This window comes from Gorilla gorilla, chromosome 2 (genome assembly GCF_029281585.2).
Source record: "Gorilla gorilla gorilla isolate KB3781 chromosome 2, NHGRI_mGorGor1-v2.1_pri, whole genome shotgun sequence".
Lineage (NCBI taxonomy): Eukaryota > Metazoa > Chordata > Mammalia > Primates > Hominidae > Gorilla > Gorilla gorilla.
Genome location: NC_086017.1, coordinates 137043285 through 137068809, shown reverse-complemented (window position 1 = coordinate 137068809; position 25525 = coordinate 137043285). Strand labels below are relative to the sequence as shown.

General features: G+C 44.4%; 1 protein-coding gene and 1 long non-coding RNA gene across 4 annotated transcripts in view; one reads left to right on the top strand and one right to left on the bottom strand.

The window, feature by feature from the left end:
- Positions 1-11375: 11375 nt before the first annotated feature.
- The window catches only part of LOC109026282 (uncharacterized), a 29787-nt gene continuing 15637 nt past the window's right edge, over positions 11376-25525 (bottom strand). The window contains exon 2 of the long non-coding RNA XR_002005257.4: positions 11376-13219. This is a non-coding gene — a long non-coding RNA (uncharacterized lncRNA). The remainder of the gene's footprint in view (positions 13220-25525) is intronic.
- The window catches only part of ALDH1L1 (aldehyde dehydrogenase 1 family member L1), a 94614-nt gene continuing 92649 nt past the window's right edge, over positions 23561-25525 (top strand). For 2 of the 3 annotated variants that reach the window (XM_063704124.1, XM_055383861.2), the window contains exon 1: positions 23564-23765. The gene's annotated coding sequence lies outside the window, so the exon portion shown is untranslated. Of the gene's footprint in view, positions 23766-25525 lie in introns of all 3 variants that reach the window. The other variant, XM_063704125.1, reaches the window with a different exon arrangement.

Here is a 25525-nt window from a genome sequence, read left to right as displayed (position 1 = left end):
ATACTACAAGGCTACAGTAACCAAAACAGCATGGTACTGGTACCAAAACAGAGATATAGATCAATGGAACAGAACAGAGCCCTCAGAAATAACGCCGCATATCTACAACTATCTGATCTTTGACAAACCTGAGAAAAACAAGAAATGGGGAAAGGATTCCCTATTTAATAAATGGTGCTGGGAAAACTGGCTAGCCATATGTAGAAAGCTGAAACTGGATCCCTTCCTGAAACCTTATACAAAAATTAATTCAAGATGGATTAAAGACTTAAATGTTAGACCTAAAACCATAAAAACCCTAGAAGAAAACCTAGGCATTACCATTCAGGACATAGGCATGGGCAAGGACTTCATGTCTAAAACACCAAAAGCAATGGCAACAAAAGCTAAAATTGACAAATGGGATCTAATTAAACTAAAGAGCTTCTGCACAGCAAAAGAAACTACCATCAGAGTGAACAGGCAACCTACAAAATGGGAGAAAATTTTTGCAACCTACTCCTCAACAAAGAGCTAATATCCAGAATCTACAATAAACTCAAACAAATTTACAAGAAAAAAACAAACAACCCCATCAAAAAGTGGGCAAAGGACATGAACAGACACTTCTCAAAAGAAGACATTTATGCAGCCAAAAAACACAGTTTTCTTTTCTTGCAGTGTCTTTGTCTGGATTTGGTATCAGGGTTATGCTGACCTGTAAAGTAACCTAAGTATTCCCTCCTCTTTAATTTTTTGGGATAGTATCAGGAGGATTTAATTATTTTTAAATATTCTGTAGAATTCTCCAGTGAAGCCATCTGGTCCTGGACTTTTCTTTGTTGGAGGGTATTTGATTACTGATTCAATTTCCTTGCTTGTTATTGGTCTGTTCAGACTTTTCGTTTCTTCATGGTTCAGTCTTGGTAGGTTGTGTGTTTCTAGGAATGTGTTCATTTCTTTAGGTTATCAAGTTTGTGGAAATATAATTGTTCTTAGTATTCTCTTATAATCCTTTTTATTTCTGTGGCATCAGTTGTAATGTCCTTTCTGTGACTTCTGATTTTAGTTAGTTGAGTCACGTCTCTTTCTTTCTTAATTTAGCTAAGGGGTTGTCCATTTTGTTGATTTTTTTTTTTTGAAACCCAATCTGGCCTCATTGATTTCACTTCTATTCTCTATTTTAATCATTTATGCTATAATCTTTATTTCCTTTCTTCTCTTAGCTTTAGCTTTAGTTGTTCTTTTTCTGCTTTCTTGAGATGTAAAGTTAGGTTGTTTATTTGAGATATTTCTTCTTTTTAATATAAGGCATGTATTGCTATCAACTTCCCTCTTAGCACTGCTATTGCTGTAGCCCATAAATTTTGGTATGTTGTGTTTTCATTTTCACTTGTCCCAAGGTATTTTCTAATTTCCACTGAGACCTCTTCTTTGACCTATCGGCTGTTGAAGACTGTGTTAATTTATTTACACGTTTGTGGAGTTTCCAATTTTCCTTGTGCTATTGATTTCTAGTTTAATTTCCTTGTGATCGAAAAAGGATATTTTGTGTAATTTCAACCTTTTTGAATTTGTTAAGAGTTATTTTGTGACCTTATATGTTGTCTTTCCTGGAAAATGTTCCCTGAACACTTGAGAAGATTGTGTACTCTGCTGTTGTTGGGTGGAATCTTCTCTGTATGTCTGTTAGGTCCAATTGGTGTAAAATGTTTCTGTCTTCTATCTCATTATTGATCTTCTGCTTAGTTATTCTATCCATTATTGAATGTGAGGTATGGAAGTCTCCTACTATTATTGTGTTTCTGTCTATCTCCCTTCAGTTCTGTTAGTTTGCTTTATATGTTTAGGAGCTCTCTGGTTTGGTACCTAAATATTTTTTGTTATTATGTATTTTTGGTAAATTGACCCTTTTACCATTATACAATATCTTTTTTTGTCTCCTGTAACAGTTTTTGATTTAAAGTTTCTTTTGCCAGATATTGGTGTAGCAATTCCTGTTGTCTTTTGATTACCATTTGTATGAAATCTTTTTTCTATCCTTTCACTTTTAGGCTATTATATTTTCAGATCTAAAGTGAGTTTCTTGTAGACAGCATATAATTGTATCCTGTTTTTGAATCCATTTAGCAAATCTATTTTTTTTTTGAGACAGGGTCTTGATCAACTGTTGCCCAGGATGGAGTGCAGTGGTGAGACTGTGGCTCACTGCAGCCTGAATCTCCCAGGCTCAAGCAATCCTCACACCTAGCCTCCCCAGTAGCTGTGACTACAAGTGTGCACCACCACACCTGGCTAATTTTAAAAAATTTTTATAGTGATGGCGGTCTCACTATGTTACCAGGGCTGGTCTCAAACTCCTGGGCTAAAGCAATGTTCCTGCCTTGACCTCCCTACATGCTGATGTTACAGGTATGATATGCTGCGCCCAACCCAATCTGTATCTTTTGTTTGTGGAGTTTGTTTACATTTAAAGTAATTATTTATAGGGAAGGACTTGATATTTTAGTTGTTTTATGGATCTTGTAACTCTTTTGTCCCTTCTTTCATCTCTTAGTGACTTCCTTTGTGTTTTATTGGTTTTCCACAGAAGACATAAAATTGAAAAGGTTTTACAACCAATTTAACACAGACTCCAGCCAATAATAATAGACCCTGGTTGTTCACCATCATACTATTGTACTGGTGTGCTCTTTTAAAAAATGTCTAAATGTTGCATTAATTTGCATTTCTTTGATTACTTCTAAGATTGAGTATTGTTTTATTTCCTTCCTTCTTTCTCTCCTTTCTTCCTATTTCTGAGAATTGCTTTTTCATATTCTATGTTCATTTGGTGTTGATTGTCCATTTATTAATTTGAAATATTTTTTGTAAATTAACAATATTTACTTTGTCATATTTTGCAAATATTTTTCCTAGTTTGAAATTATCTTTTAGTTTTGTTTATGGCACATGAAAGATACATGCAAATTTATCATTATATATATTTAACATATGTAAGTTTTATAACATCATATAATCAAATCTATTCCTCTTTTCTTTATGGTTTCTGCCTCTAGTATTGTGTCATCTAGTGCTAGAATTACTTGTCAGGAGTCACATTTTCTTTTAAAACTATACTTGCAAGCATTACTTGCACTTTATTCTGTTCATAACAGTTTCAATGTTCAATCCATTGAATGTTCTATATCTTATGATAATCCTTGAGATGAGCTGTTTTTTTTTAATTAGCTTTTGATTGATCAAGACATGTGTTCAAGTAAAATTTTCGTTTAGGTTTTATTGTCTATTTTTGAACCATTGTATTTCTGACAGTGTCTTTCTGTTGCTTTCTCATCTGAATAAAACCTGAATAAGAGCTCTTGATTTATAGACTTTTTCAGCAATGTTTTCTGTAGGTATTTCTCTATTGGCTTTTAAAGTTGCAAAAAGTATTAGGGGTTTTTAAAATTTATTTGAAATTTTTTTCTTTTTTGGATAATTTGTATTCTTTATTGTCCACCCAACCCCTGAAGAAGGGAATTTTTTTTTTAAAAAAGAATATGTGTGCCTTACCTGGATGCTTATACTTCATTTAATCTTGAAATAAAAATAATTGCACATAGCAGTGTGTAAATATAAGTGCTTCGAATTTTAATTCAGGTATTTTTATAGCTCAGGAAAGTTTTCTGTTATAACTGTATTATTGTGTATACTGCATGTGTTTTCTTCAGAACATTAATTACCCATATGTTAGATCTGCCATTTTCTTCCTCCGTATCTACTATCTTTTTTCTCATGTTTTAAAATTCTTTGTCCCTATTTAATTGTTTACTTATTTTGCTTCTGGAAAAGTTTCTTAAATGACCAATGTTTAAGTTTTCCATTTATTTTTGTTTTGCTGTATAGATTTTTTTTTTTTTTTTTTTTTTTTTTTACTGATACATTGTGTATTTTATTTCTGGTCTTGCACTTTTAATTTCCTCGCCGTTTTGCCTATAACTTCTTTATTTTCTTTCTTAGTTCTTTTCTTAGAAAATTAGCCAGCTATTTTTCAGGCTCATTGGAATCTGGTTCTGTACCACGTTGCCTTCCCTTCTTATTTCTTGCTTTAAAGAGCCTACGTATGGTTGAGATTTATGGTTACCACAAAGCAGTTGCTCTCTAAAATTTCCCCCCTTCTTGGTAAATAAAGCAATGTTGAAAAATATACCTCCCTGCCTTTTTAATACCATGAACACTTACATCTTATAAATTGTAAAATATTTTTATAGGTCCCCTTTTTACTGTTGTTTACAACCTTGAACAAGGCAAGATCTATTCAGGCTAGACATTTGCCCGCAGCAGGCTATAGACACTCTCTTGATTCCTAGCATTGTCTCTCTGGTTGCTGTTAGTATGTATGCTGGCTGATGTAAAATTTCATGCCCAATGAAATTATTAAATAAAACTGTGGGACCAGGAAGGGAAAATTAACACTTTGTGGTTGCATCATTTTTCACTATCTTGTTGGTGTCAGGATGAGGAATCTGGGAAGCAGGGTCTGTCCGTAGTCTGTTCAGCCTTCAGGTTGGAAGGAATAACACCATAACCTGTGTCTCCCTTTGTCATGATGAGCCAAAAGGATCTATATAAAAACACCTCACCTCTATGTGCTAGCACCTCCAGGAAGTTTGTGGTGTCCAATAAGCAAGGGTCTAGGGAAGCAGTCTCTGCTTGGCTCCTGCTGCTGAGTGGTGAAAATTGGAGTACATTTAAGGCTACCTTGCTACTTGGCTTTATTCCGACAACTGAGCTCCCATCTCTCTCCAGATAATCCCAACCCCAAGGGCTTACATCTAGTCTTTGGAGCTATTTCTGTTCTTCATTTTTATTTCCTTATCAGTCTCCTTTTAATGTTATGCCTGCATTGCTCACTCTTTCATGCCTATAGAAGTGATTCACAGTACAAGAATCTGAAGATCTTTCAAATTATTCAGTGATGGATCACCTAAAATTTTAAAGTATTTGCCTGTTTGCTGAAGATTCCTTCCAGCAATTTAAAACTTTGCTCATTCCCAATGGCTTCTTGGTCACTTCAGCCTACAAAATCTGACATTTGTAATAGATGCCATCAGGTGGTGTGGTCTGTGAGATGGCTCTGCCTTACCCCAGAAGGATGCAGCTTCAGGGGCTCTACCACTATGCTCACTTTTCTAGAAAATGAAAAGAAACACCTCTATTTGGAAACCTTGAGACCATTTTTGAGGTTTGGGGATAAAAGTGATTTGCCAGTGTGTCGTAGGTGGCCAGCAATGGGACCAGGGTTAGAACCCAAGCAGTCTTCCTGGCCCCAAGCTCTCATTTCCCCACTGCACTGTCCCCAGTCGTGCATTTCAACATGGGGCTGGGTTCAAAATTATTGCACCATTTTGCCACCTCTTGTTTTCTGGTAATCCCAAATGCTAGGGGATTCCAGTGCCAAGAGCCAAGAGTTCAAAGTAGTAAAGGAAGCATCCCAAGAAAAGGGCTTTGTAGTCCCGACTGTACCAGCATAGGTCACCCAGCACTGGCAGTGGGCAAACACCTACACAGAATGTTGTCACTGAGAAAAATGGCACGCAGAGCTAGCTGAAACTGAGAGTGCAGGAGGCCAGTGCTTCCCCTCTGCTGTAATGTCGATCCAGGGGCCACCACAGTGGGTTCCACTGAATGTAGACATAGGACACTTGGGCAGTCTGATGCTAAATGTGCTGCTACCTGGCCAAGGCCAAGAACAAGCTCAGGGGACCAAAAGGACAATTATTCCTCTGTCGAGCTCCTACACATCCATTTTAGTCAGGATAGGGCATGTTATGCTGTGGTAATTAACCACTCTGAAACAGCATTGGCTTAATACAGTTAAGGTGTATTCTCCCTCATCCAGAGTCCACTGCAGGTCCAGGCGACTCTCCATGCAAGGATTCAGCTGTCAGCTCTTGATCTTGGGACTTCAGAGGGACTGCCACAGTGGAAAGGTAGGACTGGAGGACCTGGCTCTGGCAACTAAAAGCTTCAGCCTGGAATTGACATCCATCATTTCCCCTCACATTCCATTGGCCAGAACTGGTCCCATAGTCTCAGCTGCCAAGCGGGGAGGTACTGGCTGTTGTCAGTACTAGAAGTTTCTACCACAGCTCTGAAACCTGACCATTTTGAGAAGAAAGATGAAGGGTAAAGTTTGGCATATTTTTCTTTTCTTTTTCCTGAAAGATAATGTAAGTACACAAGTCTTAAGTGCACAGGTTGATGAATTTTCACAGAGTATGCACTCCAAGCAGGACGCAGCTCAAGATATGCAGCACTCACAGCTCCCCACGCAGTATCCCGGTGCCCAAGCAACTACCTCCAAAATTCTCTCCTGACCTCTAACACTGTAGATCAGTCTTGCCTGGATTTTGTATTTTATATAATGGAATCCTTAGTTATGCACTCTATTGTATCTTTTCATTCAATACTTTGAGATTTATCCATGTTGCTGCAAGTATTAGCAGTTTGTTTTTTTTTTTTGTTGCTGTGCAGTATACCATTGCATTCTTAAAATACTACCATTTAATTAATCTTTCTAAAGACATTAAAGACATTTGTTGGGGGATTAAAATAAATAAGAAAATTTGCTGTAGGCGATCTTGACCATGATCAGGAACCTAGCACTCGGTTCCCTTGGATATACACGCTGGTTCCTATGGCAGGCGTTTGCTTACCTCCATTAGATGTTTCCACGTGGTTGCTCCAATCCACTCTCCCATCAGCAGGGGATGAGAGCCCAGCTGGTTGTTCCACAGTCTCAACAGCACTCGGCGTTGCTATTTTAGCCATCCAGTGGCTGTGATATGGAATCGAATGTCACTATTTGCAGTTCCCTGATGCTAAGTACCCTTCCGTGTGTGGATTGACTGTCTGGATCTCTCCTTTTGTGAAATATCTTTTCAAGTCTTTTGTCAATTTTTAACTGAGCTATCTATATTTTTCTTGTTGTAGGGGTTCTTCATATTTTCTGGTCCTGAGTCGTTTACTGAACAAAAGGCAACTTTTTTGTGAGTCATCTTTTTACTCTTAATGGTGTCTTTTGAAGTTCATTTTAATAAAGTTCAATGTTTTCCTATTTCTTTTCCGTTTAGTATTTGACAGTATTTTGATATTGTTATCAAAATATACACAGCCAGTCCCCTCGTGCGTTATCCTCTGCTCCAGGGGGCTCTCAAGGGGATGAGATGCAGAGAAGGGGAGAAAACTGGAACCCCAAGTTCCCTGATTAATAAATAGGGACCAGCGCGAATCCTTACCACAGCAGGGGGCGAGGCATTGGAAGCCTGGGAAGGGAGACTAGACTCCCCTGCCCAGAGGCCCCGGCAGCAAGCAGGGAATGGAAGCAGAGGCGTGGGTCATGGGTGCTGCCCCACTGAAGCCCATGGTCCTGCCCCCTACAGTCAAGGGCTGACCAAGTCTCACCCTCAAGTCAAGCAAGTAGGCCACTCCCATTGCAGGGGGATCCAGGAAGGTCCCTGAAGAGTCCTCTGCTGTCCTTCCCTTCTGGTAACCACACCTGCGTCCACAAGAGGAGTGGCTGCCCCGGAGGAGAGGGGACAGCAGCGCCCAGTGTCCCTCCTCGCCTCCGCGCGGCTGCTGTCCCTGTCCTTCCCTTCTGTGCCTGGCTGGAATCACGAACATGGAAGGCCCGTCTGCCTTTTCCGCTTCAGACTGCAACAGGGCTTTGCTCCAAAGTGCTGGGAAACGGCAGTTCCACTACTAGACAGGTCTGCACCCCAGAGAAATGTGTGTGCGCGTGCACCAAAAACACACGAGAACGCTCACAGCAACCTTATCCCTTCTAGCCCCAGACGAGTGCCCATCAACAGCAGAAGGGGTAGATAAAGCGGGGCTCACCCTTGCAGTGACCTGAACACGGCAGCGAGAGCACACTGCGTGGATGACACACAGCGCCGCGTGGAAGACGCCAAGCTCCGGGAGCCCGCCGTGTGATCCCTTCGCCCCAAAGCGGCGCAAGGGCCCCAGGCGCCAGGCCCTGCGGGGCCCGGGCAGCGCGCGACGCGCGGTCTCTCCACCTGGGGACGGCTGTCCGGCGAAGCCAGTAAAGCTCAGTAAGCTGTAGCTCAGGGGGCACGTCAGGACGCGCACTCCACGCCAAAAAGTTAAAAGAGGTCTGCGCCAGGGAGGCGCGCGGGCGGGAGACCTCGACTCTCAAAGCGCCTCCTCCAGGCTCTCCGCCGCGTCCTCTGGGGCTGGGGCGGAATCCTCGCATCCCCGCCGGGCCTCCCTCCAGGCCGCCGGGCTCCGAGCGGAAGGGCCGCTTCCATGGAGACGGCTTTTTTGAGCTCGGATAAAGCACTCTGGCTGCGGCGAAGGGCCGCGGCCGCCGGGCGGCGCCTTCCGAGGGCGCAGGGCGGACGCGGAGGCCGGAGAAGGCGCGGGGAGGGTGGGGAGGCGAGAGGCCGGGCCTCCGCGTTCCCGTTCGCTGCGGGACAAAGCTCCCTGTCCTGTCCCTTCCTGGGGGCGCCCCTGCCGTGAGAAGCCGAGCCGGCGGTGGGGCCCAGCCCCTCCCAAGGGCGACTCCTCCACCCTCCACAGGCCGGGGCCTGAAGCCGTCACAGCGGGGTTCGCTGCTTCCCATTCAGGCTGTGATGGCCCGAGGCTCGGCGTGGTCTCGCTGTCTTCTCAATTAATCCATTTTAGGGGGACAGGCAATACATTTACATGGTTCAAACACAAAAATGATGGAAAAGTTTGCTTTGAAATACTTGCTTTCCCCCAGCCCTTTCGACCCTGTTCTTCGGTGCCCCCTAAAGGCACCTACTGCTCTTTATCTATCACAGGCTTATGCCAAATGCCAGCAAAAGAATGCAGCAGGGTCACTCCGCTTGTTTGTCACAGCAACGGGAGCCTAGGCTGCCCTTGTTGTGTACCCCTCCCCGCCTCCCTCCTTCCTTCCCTTCCTCCCGCCTTCTTGCTTTCCCTCCCTCCTCTCCTCCTTCCCTCCTTCCTTCCTTCTTCCTTCTCTCCCTCTTTCTTTCCTCCCTTCCTCATTCCTTCCTCCCTTCCTTCCCTCTTTCCTTCCTTCCCTCTTTCCTTCCTTCCTTTGTTCCTTCCTCCCTTCCTTCCCTTCCTTCCTTCGTTCCTTCCCTCTCTCCTCCCTCCCTCCCTCCTTCTTTCCTCCCTTCCTCCTTCCTTCTTTCCTTCCTTCTTCCTTCCCTCCTTCCATCTTCCCTTCCTCCTTCCCTTCCTCCCTCCCTTCCTCCCTCCCTTCCTCCCTCCCTTCCTCCTTTCCTTTCTTCTCCCTTCCCTCCCTCATTCCTTCCTCCCTCCTTCTTCTCTCCTTCCTTCTTTCTTCCTTCCCTTCTCCCTCCTTTCCTTCCTTCCTTCCGTCCTTCCTTCCTTCTTCACTCCCTCCCTTCCTCCCTTCCCCCTCTCCTTCTTCCTTCCTCAGTCCCGGAGCCCTTTCCATAGGCCTGCACAGAGCTTTTTCATTCTTTCTGACATCCGCCTCAAGTGCTCCAAGGTGTACCCATGATCTTTTCAACGGACACCCTGTGGATAGGAACTTGGGCTGTGTGCTTGCCATTTTGTGCTCATACAGGTGTATCTATAGGGTCACTCTCCCCTGTTTTTGACATCCTGACCTACCGCCCGCTGACCCTCCAGCCCCACCATGGCAGTGTACCCAGTGTCAACTACCTGGAGACTTGCCAGGGCTATAAGTCTTGTGGCCCTGACTTCCTGGCTCAGCAGCCCTGAGTCTCTGCCTGCAGGGAACTCCTGCTGAGAGAGGACTTGACTGACCAGATCTGCCTCCTGGGCAGGCCCCTTAGATGGGACCTTGTGTGAGCCTTTGGTTTCCAAGGACCAAACCATGGAAGGCTCAGAGTGACTAAGAGGTTCAAAGACTCTTAGGCAGTGAGGCCCACAGGAGGTAGGAACCCCCAGCGGTGTGATGTGGGAGCCGGGTCAGATGCAGAGGCAGAGGACAGGTGTGGATAGGGGCAGGCTAGAGGGGTTTAGCAGGGGGACCCCACACACTGGGCTGCCAGCCTGCAGCCTCCAGGGCCAAGTGTGAGGCCTGTGGGTGTGGGGGTCCTGTGTGTAAGGCCTTTGACTTCACCTGTGTGAGAAATGAATATCTCGGCCAGTGGGTGAGCTCTGTGTCCCACCCAAGCATGAAGCCCACTTTCTAATCTTCATGTGAACTTCATGATCCATGATGGAAGCTGATCATGATGGAAGCTGCCTGTGACACCTTATTCCTATCAGTATCCAATCAGTATTTGTCAAGCACTGTGGGAGGCTGTGCAGTTATTCCCAAGTTGTTCCCTGGAGACGGAGCTTCCCGGCCCTCCTGACTCAGTCTCTGCCATGGGCAATGAGCAGTGTGGCAGGTGTGGCAGATCCAGGCACCATCGGTGGCTGCACTGTCGCTCTTTCTCCCTTGGCAGCAGCCTGGCACGTCTGGTAGGGGCTGCTGCATCAGCCTTGATTCTGGAATGAAGCTGACATGGATCAAGACCCAGCCATGCTGAGAGAGGCATAAATATGCGAGAGAAATAAACCTTTGTTATTTGAAGTCCCTAGGACATGGGGTCGTTTGTTCTTTGGTATGACAGCTTAAGCTGGCCCATACAAGCTCTTACTCTGGCCAGGCATAGGACATAGAGCAGGGAATGGGACAGACGTGGTCTCTGCCCCTGTGGAAACATGAGGACCTGGGGAATGGCCACTCCCCCGGCAGAGAAGCCTGGGGAAAGCAGGATTAGGGCAAAGGTCTGGAGTTCTGTCTTCAGTGTGCTAAGCTGAGGCGTCTACAAGATAGCCAAAGAGAATTGCCAAGTGTATGGTCAGGTGCACACATCTGCAGCTCAGGAGAGAGGCTTGGTGTGTAAATCTGGGCATCAATGGAACATGGATTGCCAGCGAGGAGCTAGGCACTGTGGGAAAGGAGGTGGCTCACACCCCTCAACCCCCACCACACCACAGTTTGGCCACTGGTTTGTTCCTGAAAAACATGAACCTTTTGGAAATCCACAAAAGTCTCCTAAGGGAAGAAGAAATGGGTGGGAGGAGACTTGCCATCACATGTAGAATGTGGATTCAGGCTGCTTGTTTTTTAAATTATGAAATAGAAACCCCTGATAATTGAAGGACTTGGGGATATTAGAGTTGGAGGTATTTGAGTTCATATCCCAACCCCCTTAAAGTAGTGTTTCCAAAACTGGGTGTACATATCACTGGTAGTACACAAGTTGATTTTAGGGGACATATGAAATCTGTTATTTTATAGTTGTGCTATTTTGTTTAGTTACCCTTTGTTTACGGCATGTGATACTGGTTTTCCATCTTCAGTGATGATATGTGCAAGTTACAGAAAGATATTTAAACAAAGGCAATAATTTGATTTAAAGGAAACTTTTAATAATCGCACATATAGTGTATAAATATGCCATGAAAACTAAGTGACTCAAGTTTGAGAAACACTTCTTTAAAGGTAAATTCTGATGCCTGCATGCAACAGATGACAAGGGTGGTACGGTGTAGTTTAGTGGCCTGGCCAAGGGCCCTGGCTACTCCATGGTGCCACTGGGATACACAGCCAAGCCCGGGAAGATGGTCCATGTCCTCCGAGGCCAGCTGGAAGGGCTTGCCCAGTGAGGCAGCTACAGGGCTGGTCCTGGAGCCCAGGGCTTCCCAGTGGATGCTACTGCTCAGCCCTCCTGGCCCACATCTCTTAACTCACTTGGAGGGGGTCCCTCCTGGAGGCAGGATGCCCCTTCACACCCTTATCCTCCCTTCTCATTTTCCAACGTGGCCAGCAAGTGCTTTGATCTCTCTTGGAAACGTCTCTGGCTTCCTGACTTTAGGAATGAAAAATGTCCACACCGTGGCCTGGTGGGGGTGGGGTATGGGTGTTAAAAATCAGTCTTCCAAGTGGAAAAATATTTGATGGGAATTTTGACAAACAGTTGGGGAAGGATTAGGATAAGAATGAAGTGATTTATGGAAATGAAACTATGGCCGAAAAATTCAAATTTTTTTTTGTCGACATGCCAAATGACAAAATTATTTCATCACTAGACCTCGCCAAGGCTTTCTGAAAGTTGAATACCCATAGGTCTTCCAGGGTCCAGCTCATGCCCTGCACCAAGAATAGGGACGGGCGAGGAGGGTGTGACCCAGCAGAGAAAGTTTCAGTTTGTGAGCAAACACCTGTCGTGTCCAGGAGGCCTGGAGACCTTGTGGCTCTCGTCACACGATGAAGGGGTTGAAGAAATTCATCTACACACTGTGGAACCCGGACTCAGCCCTGGACCACAACTTTCCCTCTGTCATTCATTGGCTGTGACACTGAGCGATCAATTTCCCCTCTGAGCCTCAGTTTTTCCATTTGCAGAATGGGGGAAGGAACCCCCTCCCTCTTGGGTTTGTCGTGCGAAGGCAATGAGGTGTTTCCCATGTGCAGCTGTGAACACCATGAGAACACATGCCACTCCCCATCTTCCCAAGAGCCTTGATGCCTTCTGCATGGGCATATCTTCCACTGCAAGCAATAGAAACTGTGTCTGGTTGACTGGAGCAAGAATTGGAGAGGATGTGGGTAGCTCTCAGAATCAAAGAAAAAGTGCAAAATCAACCCGTAAGAGCCAGCGTGCAGACAGTCCCCTCTTAGGAACTGAGGGACACTCCTCAGGGAGCCGTGGCAGCAGCACAGCAGGTCAGCTGTTTCCGTCTTGGCATGGCTCCACTAAGACTCAGCGTCCTGGGGGAACCAGAGTCTGATTGGCTTGGCCCGTGTCCCAGCTCCTCGCCCAGGAAATGCCTCAATTGATTGTCACACCAGGACTGCATGCAACATAGACTTGTGCCCTAGAGCCAAATCAGTGAGTGCCATCAGAAGGACCGGGCATGGGGAATGAAAATAAACCACCACCGCCAACAAAAAAACGGGGGAACCAACCATAAGTTCCTTCCGCTGAATGTTGGAGCCCATCTTTTCATTTGCATGATCCACCCTCTCCATTCTGTGTCTTCCAGTTGCAGCTACTCTTCAAGGATCACTAAGGACCATTCCACCTACTGAACAGTGATCACAGCATCAGTGTGTTAACTTCTGCTGTGAGCACCAATCTTCACACTCTCCAAAGTGCTGTGTGATTGCAGTTCCTATCATATCCACTCTTGTTGGCTTTTCACACGTACTGATGAGCTGTCAAGGCAGGAGATCCCCATTTCCAGGGCCCTACAGAGGTTCAGATGAGAGAAGAGAGAGGAAGTGAGTGACCTAAGCTCATAAGGCTTGTACGTGATGGAGCTAGGGCTTTACTTACTAATTTTAGGAATTTTTCTGTTTATTCTCTTGAGACTTCTGCAGATCAAAATCATTGTATCTGAAAATAGTAATGTTTTATGTCTTCTCTCTTAATAATTATGTATTCTATTTTGCTTTTATTTTATTGCACTACTAAAAAATTTTACAATAAAAAAGTGACAGCTGATACCTCTATTTATTTCCTGGACTTGATGAGCGTGTTTCTCAGGTTCTGCTGCAAAGCACAATGTGTAAAGTATGTAAAATGGTGTTTGGCATACAGTAAGTTCTACATAGGTGTTAATATTTGCATCACTCTGTAGTTCTGAACTCATCTGCCTAACAAGCACAGCCTGCCCCCACTATCCCTCCTGTGCCCCAGACGTGGGTATAGCTGAAGAGGGCCTTGGTTTGGTTTGATTCCATCCTGTATGCACTCAGTGGAGACTCAGTAAGTGTTTATTAATTTAAAATGCATACCCGAATGAACGAATCAGTCCAATGAGTTCTAGCGGCCCTTACCTGGGACACGCTGGCCTCATGGCCAAGGAAAAGAGCTTGCGGAACCAGGTAATGGTTTTTAAAGCTCGGTATGGATAGTCTCCAAAGACAGTCACCATCAATTTCTTTCCTCCCTGTATGTGCTGGATGATTCTTACACCAAGTACTAGAATCTTGCCTTTGTCTTACTAACAAAGTCTGGACTAACCTTAGTGACTTGCTTAACCAATGGATTGTGATGGAAGTAACATTCTAGGACTTCTGAGGCTGGGCTTGTAAGATGCCTGGATCTCTTGATAATGTTCCCTCCTGGAATTTAGCTGTCAGGCTGTGAGAATCCCAAGCCATGTGGAGATGCCATATGTGAGTGCTCCAGTGAAGAGCCCCCACTGAGGCTCCAGGTGACAGTCAGAATCCACTGCTTACTGTGCAACTCGGCCATTTTGGACATCCGGCCCAGCTGAGCCTTCAGGTGGTGTGCAGCCGCAGCCAGAAACTGACTACGACACATAAGAAACCTAAGAAAGAACTACCGCACCCAGTCCACAGGGCCATTACATCATAATGAACCATTATTTTAATCCACTCTGTGTTGGGATGGTGTTTTTGTTTTGTTTTGTTTTGTTTTTTGTGAGACAGAGTCTTGCTTACAGGCTGGAGTGCAGTGGCGCGATCTTGGCTCACTGCAAGCTCCACTTCCTGGGTTCACGCCTTCTCCTGCCTCAGCCTTCCGAGTAGCTGGGACTACAGGCGCCCGCCACCATGCCTGGCTAATTTTTTTTGCATTTTTAGTAGAGACGGGGTTTCACCGTGTTAGCCAGGATGGTCTCGATCTACTGACCTCGTGATCTGCCCACCTCGGCCTCCCAAAGTGCTGGGATTACAGTGGGATGGTTTTAAAAGCAGTAACAGATACCCAGAGAGCTTCTGCTTAGAAGGCACACATCACTTCCCTGCTCAGAATCCAGCACTGAACTCCCAATTTATTGGTCAAGAAGTGATGTCCACAGGGCAGAAAAATATGGGCATTCCTCAAAGACGTAGCAAGTATTTAGGGATAATAGTAAGAGAATAAAGTGGCTGGATATAAAATAAACACGGTGATAAGTTGCATTTATATATACTTGCAATAACCCTTTACAAAATAAAGTGAACAAAGATCTCTTTTACAATCACAATAAAAATAAAATATCTAGAAACAACATTAGTGCCTTGGATACATCTAGTTCCTAGTACAATCCCCCAGGGAGGCTGTGAGAAGTTTTGTAATGAGCTCATTAGCAGAGATTGTATATTGGGAAATTTCCAGCAAAGTTGCAAATTGGCATACTGCTTCTGCCAAATGACTAAAAATGTTCTGTTGAACTGCTAAAACTTTCCTGTGTATGTGCTGAGGTTGTGATAAAATGGCAAAGTAGGATGGCTGGTCTGATTGGACTCCAGTTGAAACATTCTCTCAAGTATGTGCTAAAAGCAAAAAGCATGAAGTCAGCTGCAAGTGAACAAGTTGTCAGGCTTGTGCCTCAGCTTCCATGAAAGGAGCTGGCAGAGGCAGCCTTGCTGACCTCTGAGCTTTGCACAACCTGGGTGTCCAGCATAGATCTGGGTATGACCTCCAGGAGGAGGCAGGCAGCCTTCAAGGCTGCAAGCTTCTGTTAGAAGCTTAGCAAGTGTCTCTGACCATCACTTCCTCTGGAAATGTATTCTTTAATAAACCATTGCATTCATGAGTGAAACTGAATAAACATCCCAGGATTCTCAATCTTTGGGAAAAAGCTCATTCTAAAGTCACAAATTGTCTCACTAGAGAAAAATGCCACTGTATGCAGTACACACAAATGATTACATACTGCTTCTAATGGTTACTGACTCTGTGAACCTTGTCCCCAAGCCCCAAGTTGAGAAAAGCTTGTATTTTAGAGGTTTGAATGACAAGGGGAGGGAAAGGATAGGGAGATGAGACAATCCCTCCCCAAGATGAACCCTTCCCGTAGGTGTGTCCATCTCCTAGGTGCACCCACCTCCCAGGTGTACCTTTCTCCCAGGTATACCCTTTCCCCAGGTATACCCACTCCCCAGGTGCACCCACTCCCCAGGTGTACCTTTCCCCTAGGTACACCCTTCCCCTAGGTGTACCTTTTCTAGGTGCACCTTTTCCACAGGTACTCCCTTCCCCCAGGTGCACCCACATCCCAGGAACACCCTTTCTCTAAGTGTACCCACTCCCTAGGTACACCCTCTCCCCAGGTGCACCCACTCCTCATGTATACCCTTCCACCAGGTGCACCCTCTCCCCAGGTGTACCCTTCCCCCAAGTGCACCATTTCCCCAAGTATACCCACTCCTTAGGTGCACCCTTCCCCCAGGTGCACCCTCTTCCTAGATGCACCCACTCCCCAGGTGCACCCCCTCCCCAGGTGTACCCTTCCCCCAGCTGTGCCCTCTCCACAGATGTACCCTCTCCCCAAGTGCACCCACTCCCCAGGTGAACCTTCTCCCAGGTGTACCAACTTGCCAGGTGTACCCTTCCCCCAGGTGCTCCCTCTCCCCAGTTGCACCCTTTCCTGAGGTACACTCACTCCCCAGGTACACCATTCCCCCAGTTGTACTTTTCATCCAGGTGTGCCCTTCCCTCCAGATGCTCCTCCCCCTGGTGTGCCCTTCCCCTGGGTGTACTTGACTCACTTTCCTTCAGTAGGTTTCCGCTCAGTTATCACTCTATCATGAAGCTTCCCTCACCACTCTTTTTAAAATGCAACCTCCCTCAACTCTCCCTCTCCTCTCCCCTACTTTATTTTTCTCCATTTCATATAGCTGATAATTCCCGTCTTTATTATGCTTATTGTCTGTTCCCAGTCAGGTAAGTCCTATGTGGTGTTTTTCTGAAATTTTGTTCTTTGCTATATCTCAGTGTCTGGGACAGTGTCCAACATATACTAGGTGCTCAGTACACATTTATCAAGAGAATGAATGGATTGGACACATCCATCTCCCTTCCCTGACTCTGAACTTCTGGAGCACAGGGACTCTGCCTTTTTCATCCAGGCCAATACATAGCAAGTGCTTGTTTAAATGTTGGTTGAACTCAGTGGCCCACCCATTACAACATAAAGACACCAATACTTTCAGGAAGCTTCAGCGAAAAACCCTTATAGAAAAAACTCTCCCAGGTGTATGCCCTCTGCACCAATTGCAAAGCTCTCGACCTCATTAATAAGCATTTCATTAGAAGGTGACTGATATGGTTTGGATTTGTGTCCCCGCCCAAATCTCACCTGAAATTGTAATCCCCAATGTTGGAGGAAAGGCCTGGTGGGGGGTGATTGGATCGTGTGGCCAGATCCCCACTGTTGCTCTTGGTGTAGTGAGTTCTCATGATATCTGGTTGTTTAAAAGTGTGTGGCACCTCCTGCCTCTCTCTCCTCTTCCTCCTTCTCTGGCCATGTAAGATGTGCCTGCTTTCCCTTTGCCTTCCACCATGATTGAAAGTTTCCTGAAGCCCTCCCAGCTATGCTTCCTGTGGAACCATGAGCCAATTAAAACTTCTTTTCTTATAAGTTACCCAGTCTCAGGTAGTTCTTTATACAATGCGAGAACAGACTAATACAGTGACCTCATTGGGATTTATGCAATCTTATCAGAAATGAAATTTCACAAGTCCACAGTATCAGTGCCATGGGGAACCTAAGAATCCCGGAAGTCAAGGGCAGCTCTTTGCCTGTCCTGAACCCTCAGCACAGGGAATCAGTGCTGTAATTAAACTCACTGGAGTAACCCTATAATGGAGAGATGGCCGCGTGTGAGTCTAAGCAGAACTGGACTTGGCGGGGAGGACCCAGGCAGCCCGGGGACACGGTGCCCATGTTCCTGTTTCCTGTAGAACTTTGCAAGCATGATACCCATCTCTAGCATGAGCCATCAGGGCCCCAGCATGGACCTGAAATCAGAGCCTGCAACCCCTGTGTCTCCCTCCTTCTCTTTCTCGGCCTACATCCCTGCTTCCTTAGCCATCAGGGCCTGCTAGGGAGGCTGTCCCAGCCCTACCTGGCCTGACCTTTGGGGCCTGAGAGGGTAAGTCCAGCCTAGGTGTGTGTGTGGGGGGGTGGGGTAGACAACAGCCAACTGCCTTAGGAGCAGGTTCCCTACACACAGACCCCTGCCCCCTGAATGTGGCAGAGGGATATCCAAAGGACGTGTATGTGTTTGCCTGTTCATTAGCTCACTAAGCCCTGCCTTCTGCAGACACCCTGGCGGTGCTGGGTGTACAAGGATGAGACAATAGACCTCCCCTTCTGCACCTGAAGTGGGCCTGCTGCACACATCCAACAAGAGTGGAAATACCAAACACATTAATAAGTGCTTCCAAATAATACGCTTGCACAGCTATTGCCCAATGAGTAATTTCTGATATGCTCTGCGGAGTGTTTGTCAGGACAGATGAAGATTTATTCCTTGTGCCAGCCCCCTTCTCTGCATTTTCCCTTTCTCCCCAACCCTCCAATCTCCCAGTACGGATGTAGTAAAATATTGATAAATTTTACAGTCTAATACATTAGTAGTCTATTAAGACTATGTACCACACTGCAAACGCAATAGTAGTATATGGTGGGTTTTTTTCCTAGTCCAACTTTTTGTTTTGCTTAGAGTTAGTGATGACCTCATTTTAAAATTTGCTTGATTTTGGTGCACTGATCTTTATTTATTTTTTCAAAATGCTGCATTAGACCTGTCAAGTACATGGCCATATCCTTTATAAGGTGCCTCATCTTGCAGACTCTGTCAACCCCACTGTGCACCAGCACCTCTGCCCTGCTGCACAGGGCCTCTGGCTGCCCAGGCTGCAGGCATCCTGAGACTGACTGTAGCCCGTGTCCTGTACCAGTACCCGCCCCACCGGCTCCTGCATCCAGATCTTGCTGTTCCTTTGTTTGTTCTGGTTTTTTTTTTTTTTCTGGATTCCGTGCTCCAGTGGCTTCTAAAAAAGAGTTTTGAGGAAGGGGGCATATTTTCAGTCCTTCTTTGAGTTAACAAGTGCTCCTGTTTCATTGTCTCATGTTTCATTGGGAATAAAATATTTAAAAGTGGGTTCCTGTCTTCCTTTCAAGTGCAGCACCTCTTTTTTCCAAGATGCTGTTGTTATTTGCATCCTAGTTTCCTTGTCCAAGAGCTGTGTGGATGTGGTTGTCAGCATCTCTCCTTTCCCTTTCTCATGAATGTCTGCTTTGCAACTCATCCTTAGTGGACATGAGGCCAGTCTTTGCCATCTGGGTGTCCTGGCCCTTCAAGTCTGAAATGGAACTGGCTGAACTTCCCACCTGCTGTGGTGGAGTCTGGGGCCGTAGCTAAGAAGGCACAACACTGTGATTGTCTGAGAATGTCTGCGATTGTCTGTGATTGAACGCTGTGATTGTCTGAGAATGTCTCAGTTCAGTGGTCAGTCTATTCCCTACATGTCTAATAAATGAAAAAAGTTTCATACAGTAACTGGAAGTCAACTAGAATATATGCGACTTCACTTATTGTTCAATGTTGGGTTGATTCATGGGTGGATTTTCTAAACCTTTCATCTTTTATGTTATTTTCCATTTATTCATCATTTTAATCTAATTTTTGGAAGGTGTTTCTAATTTTATATTTCAAACCTATTGAATGTCATTATTTCACTTATCTAATTATCTTCTTAGAATCTTTCTTGTTTTCAAATTATTTTTTTATTGAGACCAAAGAAGCTACATAAAATGTTACAAGCCTAAATTTGAACTGAAAGTTTCAATATCAATTTCATTTTGTTTTTGTTTTTAGAGACAGAATCTCACTCTGTCACCCAGGTTCAAACTCCTGGGCTCAAGCCGTACTCTTGCTTCAGCCTCCTAAGCAGCTAGGACTACAGCTGCATGCTGCCATGCCTGGCTAATATATTTTTTAAAAAATCTGTAGAGACTGTTTTGCCCAGGCTGGTCTTGAACCCCTGGCTTCAAGTGATTCTCCCACCTTGGCCTCCCAAAGTGTTAGGATTACAGGCATGATGCTTGAATAGTAACAAGAGTTTTTGCAGGATAGTAACAGGCCTTCAGTTCTGTACACAAACAACAGTAATAACAATTGCCTCAGGGAAGTCCAAAGAGGGTGAGTGGGTTGTTAACTTTTTCTCTATTCATTTTTGGATTGTTTCGTGTTTTATACCAAGCACATATTCATTTTGTAGTTAATTTTAACCTTATAATAATTTCTGTTTACAGATCTTACATGTTGTGTTTAATGGGTTTTGGCAGTTTCACAACCTGCACAGCCACTATCTCGAACAAGCTAGAGGACATTTCATTGCACCAAGAAATCTCCTGGGGTTGCTTTCCGGTCAACCCCACCCTCACCCAATGACTGTGCTGACTTTTATTACCATACATTAGTTTTATCTGATCTCAAACATCCTGTAGAAAAGTCACACAGCATGTACTATTTTGAGTCTGGCTTCTGTCACTTAACATAATATTGCTGCATGTATTCCTTCCTTTTTATTAATAAATAATACTCTACTGTATAAAAGTATTAATTTTTTTATTCATTCTCCTATTGGTGGGCATTTGACTTGTGTTCAGGTCTTGACTATGGTGAATAGGCTGCTGTGAACATTCTACAAGTCTTTGTGTGGATGTATATCTTCATTTCTCTTGGGTAAAATACACAGAAGTGGAATGGCTGGGTCAAAGAGTGCATAGTTAATTTTTAATAACCTAATTTGAAAAATAAAGCAAAAAGCTACAGCAATTACAAAAGGTGGTGGCCAGCCCAGGAATAAGCAAACACCAACTGCAGAGAATGGAGAATATAAGAATGTGTGCGCTTCCCATCTTCAGCCTCAAGCGGGCCCTCATGGCCACAGCCACTTCAGGAACCCTCCTTAGAACTCTTCAGTAACATTTGTAGGGGCCATTGATTTGGATCAGGCTCCTCTCCTGCATCCAGCAGACCAAGCCAATATGGAGTCACTCATGCTAAATGTCACTAATTTCCTTAAGAGTATACTAAGGCAACAAATAGCTGAGTTTGGTTAGTTAAGGCTTGAGCTTTATGTCATAGTAGGCAGTCAGCCGACCCAGTGAGATAAAACACTGAGCTGTAGCCAACTTAGTTGTTCTTTTTGCTCCATGTTGGTTTTCTGTTCATAAATGCTGTCTGACCATGTGGCAGGCAGGAGTTCTCTGAACTTGTTCTAGTTCTAAGGGCTGCCCAGCTTGCAAGTTTTTTTCCCCTTAAATAAACCTGATAAATTTAAGCTTGCCTGAGGTTTTCCCTTTTCAACAGATCAGTGAATGTGAAGAAACTCAAAGAGGAGCATAGTGACCCCTAGGAGCAGGGGGTGGCAAAGCAAAGGCACCCACCAGGCCCATTGTGCCGACTGATCCCCTGGAACTGGGGATGGTGGGTTGAGCCCTCTCGGATTCTGAGCTCCACTCATTCGGGTTCTGAGCTCTCTGAGCTTATTTGAGAAATTTGATCCAGACTGGGTTCAGAAATCTTTAAACTGGACTGGATCCTATAGAGGTTTCAGATGTCTGGCTGGGTCAAGAAGAAACTGAACTGGGTGTGGTAGGTAGGGTTCCTAGGAGATAGGGAATCATGGGTTCACTGGGATCCAAGGAGCTTAGAACTCCCCCATCTGGGACTCTAGTCAATTTCTTGTATATGAACTATGGACCCAGAATCAGGGCTTTTCTGGAGAAATGGGTGAACCTTACCAAAAATAATTTAGAGTTACAGCAGCCACAGTGGGGAAGTTTGTTTGCTTGTTTGATGAGACAGAGTTTTACTCCTTTTACCCAGACTGGAGTGCAATGGTGCGATCTCGGCTCACTGCAACCTCTGCCTCCTGGGCTCAAGGGATTATCCTGTCTTAGCCTCCCAAGTAGCTGAGATTACAGGTGCACACCACCCCCCACCCCCAGCTAATTTTTGTATTTTTTGTAGAGATGGGGTTTCACCCTGTTGCCCAGGCTTGTCTTGAACTCCTGGTCTCAAGTGATCCATCCCCCTCAGCCTCCCAAAGTGCTTGGATTACAAGGATGAGCCACCGTGCCAGGCTGAGAAGTTTTAATTTAGATAAAATTGTTTATTTTCAGGGAAAAATTAGAAATACAAAGAGAAAAAACCCACAAGAACAACGGAATGCATTTTTAATTGGTATGCAGAAACATGTAAAAGATTAAACAAAGAGTGTCTAACTTGAAGGTTTCTTCCCAGGAGACAAATAAAAAGCTTAATCAGCAAACTGAGGACCAGAGGAAGGAGGACTGCCGCTCATTGAATTAACTCTGACTGCTCCTTGCTGTCTTTGCCATTACTTCAATACCCTGAGTCCACTGATTGTTTTGCTCAAGTACCTTTTCATCTTGAGGAAAATGAAAAGGAGAGGTTGGACAACTGTCTTACAAAGTGAGACCCTCTGAACACCTAGGCCTGCCTGCTGTAACCACTTTTACTCCATGCTCTGAAGCTGAACTTAGAGCCTTCATAAGATACTTTCCTGATGCAAGAGAAAATCCTCAAATGTTTACCTAGGAATTTAGAATCCCCATAGGAGCTTATGATCCAGGAACTTCTGACTTCATCAATTTATTCACTTGATTTTGGGACCTGGTAAAGCTCAAAGGTGTATGAAAGCAGCAGAATAGAGAGAACCCGAGGGGATATTAAAGACCTTAAAAAACCTTCTTGCTACAACAAGCTGGAAGAACACTGAAAACCTTTTAAATTCAGTTCCTAAGTCTTCTCCACAAAAAAAGGATCCATCTGTCAGACAGTCTTGCAGGTGAAAAAAGGACGGACCCATTTCATATTGCAGAGCTGGTTTAGAAACACTATTTGTGAAACATTCTGCACTCAAAAGACAGCAAGGAGAATTTCCTGTAGGGACTAAAATGGCATTAACTGCTCTATTTATAAACAAACTTTGTCCCGAATTTAGCAGTTGCATTAAGAAGCATGAACTTGGATGGGGAATGACAGACATGGTTGAATTCGTGGCTTTAGCTGAGCATTTTCAAAGGACTCCAGAATAAGAAAAAGCACAAAAAGCTAATAAGCTTATGTCTTTTCAGTTGCAACAATTACAGGGGCCAAAGCCAAAGGGACCATCTTCTCCTTGTTTTAAACCACAGCCTAAAGAACCTAGAGTAAGAAACCCTTCACCCCAAGATGTCTGCCTACATTGCAAACAGCCAGGTCCCTGGGAGAGAGGCTGCCTAGTCATCCAAGTCTACCAAGGAGCCTCCTCCTTTCAGCGGGGATGGTCTGCCCACTAGAGGGAGCCCATGAGATCCCAATCAGCCTGGCTGCAGGAGGGATCCTCCAGCTAGCTGTTGCCTGTGATGCCTTTTGATAAATAATGAGAAACACAGGCTAAGACAAGCAGGGAACGTGTACCATGCTGGTGAATATTGGGGCTACTTTATCTTTCACAAACCCCACTTTAATAAGCTGTTAAAGCAAACTAAATATGGCTTGAGAAGGACTCTGTACTTCTATGTTTGAGTCCTTGTGGATGAACTGCAACCTAACTTAATAGGTGGACAAGATTGAAAATCTAACTTAGGAGTATGCACCTGTAACAATCGCTGAGTCCTGGCCAATCCCAGCAGCCATACTTCAACCACCCATACACCACTCTGTTCAAACTGTGTTCAAATAAGGCAAACGCCGAGCTGTAACCAATCCAGCTGTTCTGTACCTCACTTCTGATTTCTGCAAGTCACTTCCTTTTTTTTTTTTGTCTATAAATTTGTTCTGCCCACGAGGCAACCCTGGAGTCTCTCTGAATCTGCTGTGATTCTGAGGGCTGCCCAATTTGTGAAGCGTTCATTGCTCAATTAAACTTTTTAAAATTTAATTTGGCTGAAGTTTTTCTTCTAACATGGAGTCAGAAGCGGGATCCAAAGTACAGCTTCTAGCGACCCCCAGGAGTACTGAGTGAACAAGCAAGGTAACTGCAGGATCTATTTGTGTCCATTGATCTCTCAGAATGGCTGGGGATCATGGGTAAATTCTCTCTCGGATTTCGGAGCTCCGTGGATTTGTGTTTTGAGCTCTCAGTTTCTTTGAGCAAATTTCTGATCCAAGCTGGGTTTGGAAGTCATGACAGAAACTGGACTGAGTCCAGGAATGGATTTGATCTGGGAGTTAACTGGCTTGGATCCAGTTAGAGGACTCTTACATCTGACTGGGTCAGAAAGGAACTGGTCATAAATGGTAATATTACAGGGGGTGTAAAATTTGGCTTTTAAAAATTTGCAGGGATTTTTGTATTCTACTCTTTTGTTTCATTTTTCTTGTGTGTTTAGGTGGGAAAAAAAATTCATTGGCTAAGTTCATCTAGGAAACCTGATAGTAAAGCCAATGTTTTAGGTAAAAATGGGATCCTTAATTTCTGGAAAACCAAGTTCCTTCTGGCTTATACATTAGGCCCGGGAGGCAGCAAAGTCTTACAGAAACAGCGAAATGTTACTAAAGATAACTTACAGTGGTACATTCCAAATAAACAACAAATACACTAGAGTGCATTAATTTTTTTTTCTTTTGTGTTGCAGCAGGTCCCTGAAACAAACAAACAAACAAAAACTGGATTAGGTCTCCATCTTGTTTTATGTCCTTGGTAGCTTGAACTTGTAACTTCGTGGTGGTACTTTCTCTTGGTCTCTGCCTTCCAGGGGACAGGAATTTTAGGGTTCATGTCACAGCAAACTCTAAAAATTATCTTGAGTAGTTGAAAGGCTTTGCAAGCTCAAAATTAACTACTCTAGACTCCTTCTGGGAAGGGCAATGGAGACTGCCCAGTATTGTAGCTCAGTAGCTAAGGTTTTGTCCTTTCACATTGGTGGTCTGGGTTTGATTCCAAGCTTAGAGAATGAGTACTTTCTGGTTAACACCTGTGTGACTTTTACCACTTCCTGATTTTCTTCCCGTCCATGAACAACCTCTAGCTTCCCTTCTTAAATCTTCCTTTCTCTGAGCTACCTTTAAAAATTCCAGGTTTTGTAAAAACTGCTTACCACCTCTTTGAAAACACCTAGTACACTTGTGGTTAAGTCATATCCTTAGTTGAGCTTTGTTGGTTTCATCTGTAAGGTTACCATTGGTAAAGTTCAGAAGCCAGAAATATTGGCCATTTGGCCTGGCTAAAGTCAGGTAATAAGAAATTTAAAAGGAGTTTTTAGAAAGAGCACTATGGTTAAAATTCAGCTTAATTAAAAGCAGATATTCAAGCTCTAACAGCCTTGGGCTCTTTGGGAAAAATAAGAGGTGCCAGAGACCCCATTTTGGGAAAAAAAAACCTGTTTTCTTCATGGAACCCCAGGCATTGGAAATGGATAGATCACTCTCAAAATCTAAGGCTCTGTTCTTTATACCAGATCAAATGGTATAAAAATGAGACCCTTAATTTTTGAAGGTCGGTTTTGCCTTCCAGCTGTGACTGCTTATTATATTAGGCCCTAGAAACTGCATGCTTTCCTGGCCCTGTCCTTCCAAGGACTCCACCCTAAACCCAATAATCCAATTAAGAGACATAGAAACTACTGGGTCTTCTTCTTTTTATTTTTTTATTATACTTTAAGTTCTAGGGTACATGTGCACAATGTGCAGGTTTGTTACATATGTATACATGTGCCATGTTGGTGTGCTGCACCCATTAACTCGTCATTTACATTAGGTATATCTCCTAATGCTTTCCCTCCCCTCTTCCCC